The 6,422-nt window shown below is 31.4% G+C and overlaps 1 pseudogene; it reads right to left on the bottom strand.

The window, feature by feature from the left end:
• Positions 1-681: 681 nt before the first annotated feature.
• LOC133824386 (uncharacterized) lies at positions 682-1,760 on the bottom strand (annotated as a pseudogene).
• Positions 1,761-6,422: the final 4,662 nt, after the last annotated feature.

Here is a 6,422-nt window from a genome sequence, read left to right as displayed (position 1 = left end):
AGAGGAAATAATGCTATTCTCGTAACTCTAGGATTCTGAGACTTGGGACTGGGTTCTGACCCGTTTTTGTTGCGTTTTTGGAAAAATAATATTCACAAAAAAATGTAGATAATTTCATTAGATTTCTAACTGTACCAGTTGTGTCTAAATCGGATATCCACAGCCCAAGTTATACCCATTTAACTGAGAATGGGTCTAAGGTTATGGGAATTAAAATAATGACAACTCTGTCATTTCTCACCTTTTGTGTCCCAATATTTTTCTTGTGTGAACACAAGCCTCTTTATTTCCCTTTCTTTTTATTTTCTTTTTAAATCCCTTAATTAATTAAAAATAAATAAACCAATAAAAGGAAATTAATGTGTAGAAAACTATTGCATGCACATGCACATACTCAATCACTAGGGTGCATCACTACCTACTATGCACCTTAGTGCATTCAACCAAATCTCACATAATCACATTTTAAAAATAAAAATAATTACATATCATTTAACAATTAATTTCACAAAAATGGTACCAACAACTCTAACAATTAAATAAAATAACAAACCATTAAATACAACAATCAACAATTAAATAAAAATAAACAACATTTAAATTAAACAATTCACCACACTTAACACTTAAATCAAATAAAACACGAAAATTTTAATAACTAAAAAAAAAAAAATTGGTGCACTACATGCTGCCTCCAAGAAATCGAGCCCTCTCTCTATAAGAATCATATCGCTCATTATCAAATCCTCTGTGTCCATCTGCAGTAGCAGTAGCTGAGGCTGGGAATTCATTGTAAGCTCGAGGATCATTGGGTTCAATGCTGCTGTTTGGGTAACAATCTACCACAGCTTGCTGGTATTGTTGTTGTTGCATGCATGATTCCCTCCAAAGGAACTCATCTCTACGGTTGGCATGCCTAGCTCAAAGTGTTGCTAATTGCTCTTCATACTGACCATTGATTGCATTTATTTTCTGATCATAAAAAGAAGAAAGAGAAGAAAACATCACACTTCTAATTTATATGAGAGAACAGTCAGGGTCGTTAATAATAGTGCTTTAATGGCAAGATATTAAAAAAAATACGCCTCTAAGGAAGAAATCTTTGTGCAATTTTGTGCAAATTAAAGAAAATAAAATAATATACCTTAACTAAAAACTGAACAAAAACCGAAACTTTTACTTCAAAATGAATAAGATTTATCCTATCCTCTTAAAGATATAGAATTCTCAAGATCAATATCTAAGACAAACAAGGTGCACGAGTAAAGGAAAATGAGTTTTACAAATTTTATATATAAGCAAACCTCTCTGTGTCTAGTGTTTTCTGCATCCTGAGCATCGTTTTGTTCCTTGGTTAGCTTCATAATATCATCAAGGAATATCTGCTCAAGACCTTGGAATGTTTGTGACAAAGGAGGGTCTTCATATCCCATATCCATGTCTTCATTGTGTGGTTGAGACCTTGTATCACTGTTGCTTTGTTTCACTGAGACCATCTTCATATCAATCCTCTAACCCTGAAAATATGCTCTAGCTGAATCACCGCCTTGACCTACATAACAAACATGAACATAAAAACAAAAATAATATTAACATTAATAAATATAGAAACCTTGGGTCAATCTTGACTAGTTTAATAGGAAAACTTATTCACTGAAGGAATTGCTTTTTATAGAGTGGTGATGTTTTTCAAAACACCAAGTGTCTAAAATATTTAAATTCACAAAATGAAATGAAAAATGCATCATAATACGTGTCATAATTAGGTGGCACCTAATATAATATGGTATGGCCATGCAAAATGAAGAGAATTTAGAGGTAAACTAGCTGCAAAATGGAAGACAGAGAAAGGAAAACTAAAGAAGAGAATAAACTGTTATACAAAGAGTCTGTATTGCAAAGACTATTTCAAGCTAAAATAACTAACAATCTTCTCCCAATGAAATATGTAACCAACACTTAATACACTTCTTCCATTCTCCATACAATGCTTGGAATATTTTTTCATAAGGCGAGAAAAACATGTAACTAAGTGAGCATTCTTGCATACTAATACAAATGCTTGCTCAGGACAAAGGTTCAACACACATGGCAGTTTTGTCTAAGTACAACTGTACACTTAGCTAAAAATCATTAACAACATTTAAGAGTTAAACTCATTATTTATCTATTTTCCTTTATGTGGTGTGATCACATAGATTTTTAATCCTAATCGAAGTAACATTGCTTCTATGTACTCAACCAGATAAGATGGATTGATAGCTTAGCACTATTCTTAGATATAGATAGTTTGGTTTTGTGCTTCTGAGTAAACTTTCGGTCTGGACTTTTCAACCAAAAAATGTAGAAATAAAGTACAGCTTTATCAAAGAAAACAACCCATCAGACTTGAATTTTTATTAATTACATGATCACTGCAACTCCAATTAGAAAACATGATTGAATTGATAGCTTACTTTAATTTGGATTCAAAGGCTTATACATTTCTTTATACATATACTCTTTGCTTAAACTAAACTATATATAAGATTACTTTCACTAACAAAATATGGAATCAATATTTTTTCTATAATTTTCTTAGTGTAAGGCTACTCATATACAATATAATGGGGTAAAAGAGAAATAATTCAATGTTATCAAGAATAATAAAACAACTCAAAGTAATAAAAGTTTGGAATGGTATTCATTTATCTCCATCTGAGTGACAACTTTTTTTTAGAAAAATATATACTTGGTATTTCTTATAAAATTGTGAAATTCATTTTTGTTTAGAACCAGTATCGATTTTCTTGTAATATTTTAAGAGACATTGTTGTGTATAAAGTTGTTGTAGTGCTTGTATTCTAGTGGATTTGACAAAGGGTTCAAGAACCCTGCAGCCTTGGATTAGGTGGCTGAAGTGATTAACTTCACTCCACAAATTGAGTATTCTTTGTTAATGATCTTTACTCTATCTCTTATTTGTGATGAAGCACTGAAATTTGACTACCAAACTTGAAGGAAGGCTGATTTGTCTTAACACGATTAGACTTTCTCTTTAATTGAAAAAAGTTGGTAACTTAGAAATACAACATATTAGATAGTCTTAGATAAATAATGAGCTTAACTATATAATAAATATTTAGTTAAAAATAGGTGTTGTTAGCACTATACTAGAATGATTAATAATAAAGAAATAAAAGAAAAAAGAGGGGCCTATAATACGATGGCTTGTCGAGTGTCACCTAATTAAGACACACACAATAGTTAACATCATAATGGCAGCCTCAGCCTTAAGGTATTGAAGGTGTCCCTGCTTTCCCACTTCAAGCAAATAAAAATCTTAATTTTGGTGGATAGTTTTATAAACTTGTTTTGTTACAATAAATTTGGTCTACTCTTAAAATGATTAATTAATAAATAAATAAGTAATAACTGCTGGTAGCTATTTTTTTATTATTGATGTTAAGCCAAGCCAAATTCAGTACACAAACTTTGAACATAATTTTGAAAGTACAATACTTATTTGATAAGGATACTTAGTAACCGATCTCTTCATAAAAATCTGCTTTTTCTTGAGAGTTGTGGTTGTGAAAGTGAGGACTGAGAAGACAAAAAAAAAACAATGAAATAGGGGTTGATTATGAGTTGTATAAGATGTTTTACTTAAATCTAACAAAACTGAAAGAAAGAAAAAAATGGGGTTGAAGGTAGAAAAAAAAAAAAGCCATTGGTGGAAGAAAAAGAAAGGAAGTGAAAGACAAAGAAAAAAAAAATAAGAAAGTGAAAGAAAAAAAAACAAGAAAATAAAGGAAAGTGTAGGACCAGTTAAGTCTGAGAAGTCAAGAAGAAAGAAACCAAAAAACAAAACAAAAAATTGAGAAAAAAACTGGGAAAGAAAGTGTTTAAGAGATTAGGTCAGATCTTTTGGCTCTTGATACCATGTAAATAATTAAGAGATGGTGGAAATTAATAAGAGAAAGGCTCAATACCATCATGAATGGTTGAGCTACTCTGATCTTATTTATAGAGTTTGAATGATACAACATATTGTAAAACATCATAACATAAATCTAAGTACAGTTGTATACTTAGCTAAAAATCATTAACAACATCCTAACTGAATTAACAAAGTGCTTTAAGTGTATTCTCTAACAAAATGGTTATATATACATAAGGCCCCAATCATTATATATATATATATAATCATTCCAACAAACAGGATATGTGTATTATATGCACGAGTGACTAATAATCCTATCATACTGGAGACATAAAAAACTATAGTCAATTGTATTGACTTTTTTTTCAGATTAAGAATCTAACTTTCTGTTTATGAAATTAATATATATTGAGAGAGAAAAATAATTTTTAATTAAAATTCAAACCTCAACGTAATTTTTGTGTGTTGTTTGAATTTTTGTTACTTGGTATTGATAGATGGTTAGGTAACCTTTATATGGGACATGATGTCAGATTTTATCTAGAATTATGTATTATCTTCTTACAAATAAATTGTGTTTGCTTGAATTGGTTTGATTATATTGATAGATATCTCGTCTGGGGTGTGAATAAGGGTAGTTTTTATGTCCCCAACCTTAGGATTTGAATAATAAAACATTATACTTATGAGTTGTGATTAGCTTTTTTATATCTATGCTTATGATATGCAGATGGATAAAACTTAGATCCATCTTAACAGGTTAGCAAATAAAATTATATAGTTTAGTTTAAGTTTAAGTTCAAGTTTAAGTTTAAGTTTTGGTATTTTATTATTGAAGTATCCTTCAAAATTGTAGTGCTACAAAGGAATATGAGAGAAAAGCAAGGGAGTTTGTGAAGACTGCAGTAATGAATGTCGGTTTTCTGAGTAAGATTCTTTGTCCATGCAACAAATGTCAGAATCTAAGACATCAACTTTCGGATGAAGTTGTAGAACACTTAGTTTTGTACGGCATGGAAAAATCATACAAAACATGGTTTCATCACGGGGAAGATCTAGTTCAAAGTAGCACGACTAAGACAAGTTCTACATATAATTTATTTCGGGTTGTTGGAGTATGTTCAAGTAATGTCAATGATTTGGATGATGATAACAACGATGATGATTTTGATAGTCTATTAGGAGATGTTGAATCTCCATTGTGTGAAGGTTTTTTGAAATACACCAAAATTTCATCCATCGTCGAGCTATACAATCTAAAAACAAAGCATGGATTCTCAGATGTTGGCTTTTGTGAGATGTTGGAGATGATCAAAGCAATGTTGCCAAAAGATAATCTCCTACTAACATCCATGTATGAAATTAATAAGTATCTAAAGATGTTTGATCTGAACTATAAACATATACATGCTTGTGTGAATGATTGTTGCTTGTTCACAAAAGAAAATGCTAATGCCCAAGTGTGTCCCACCTGTCAATATCCAAGACGGAAGCAAAATGAACACACAAAGGAGATTCTACAAGGGCAGCATGCAAAATTGTTAAGATATTTTCCTATTACATCAAGGTTTCAAAGGATGTTCAGAAATGAAGAGACAATTTCATGCTTAAAGTGGCATTCAACTAATAAAAGAATGGATGGGAAAATGAGCCACCCGGTAGATTCAGAGGCTTAGGATGCAATTAATGAGAGATGGCCAGATTTTTCACTTGAACCATACAACCTTCGACTAGGACTTGTTGCTGATGGGATCAACCCTTACAAAAATATGAGTTCTACATATAGTTGTTGGCCAATAATGCTCGTTGTATACAATTTTCCACCTTCAATGTGCATGAAGAATGAATTCACATTTCTTTCTATATTGATTCCTACACCAAAACAACCTGGGAATGACATAGATGTTTATTTGGAGCCTTTAATAGATGAGTTGCTAGAATTATGGAAAGGTGTGTATACATGTGATGCTTCTACAAAAAAGTTTTTTAATTTAAAGGACATGCTGTTATGGACCATAAATGATTTTCCAGCTTATTGAAACTTAGCTGGATGTGCGACTAAAGGGAAGTATGGTTGTCCTATATGTGGAGAGAACTCAAATGTTGTTTGGTTGAAGCATAGTAAGAAGATGTATTTTTGCAATCATATTCGATTTCTTCCACAACATCACCCATATTGAAAGAAGAAATATACAACTGCTAGGGCAAGGGAAAGAGCACCACAATGTCCAATAATATTAATAGGTGTTGAAGTAGCTGAGTAATTAAGTGAATTCACTAATGATTTTGGCAAGGGTAGAAACAGGGGTCGTGGTTCAGAGTTTGATAAAGGATGGAAGAAAAAGTCAATTTTTTTTAGGCTCCCTTATTTGGAGATCTTGGTTGTTCGTCACAACTTGGATGTTATGCATGTTGAAAAAAGTGTTTGTTAAAGCATTCTTAACACATTGTTGGATTGCAAGGGAAAATCTAAAGATCATTACAACTCGAGATTAGATTT

The sequence above is a fragment of the Humulus lupulus genome, chromosome 3, assembly GCF_963169125.1.
Source record: "Humulus lupulus chromosome 3, drHumLupu1.1, whole genome shotgun sequence".
Lineage (NCBI taxonomy): Eukaryota > Viridiplantae > Streptophyta > Magnoliopsida > Rosales > Cannabaceae > Humulus > Humulus lupulus.
The sequence above is the reverse complement of the archived record's forward strand: the minus strand, read 5'-3'. Positions and strand labels throughout refer to the sequence as shown.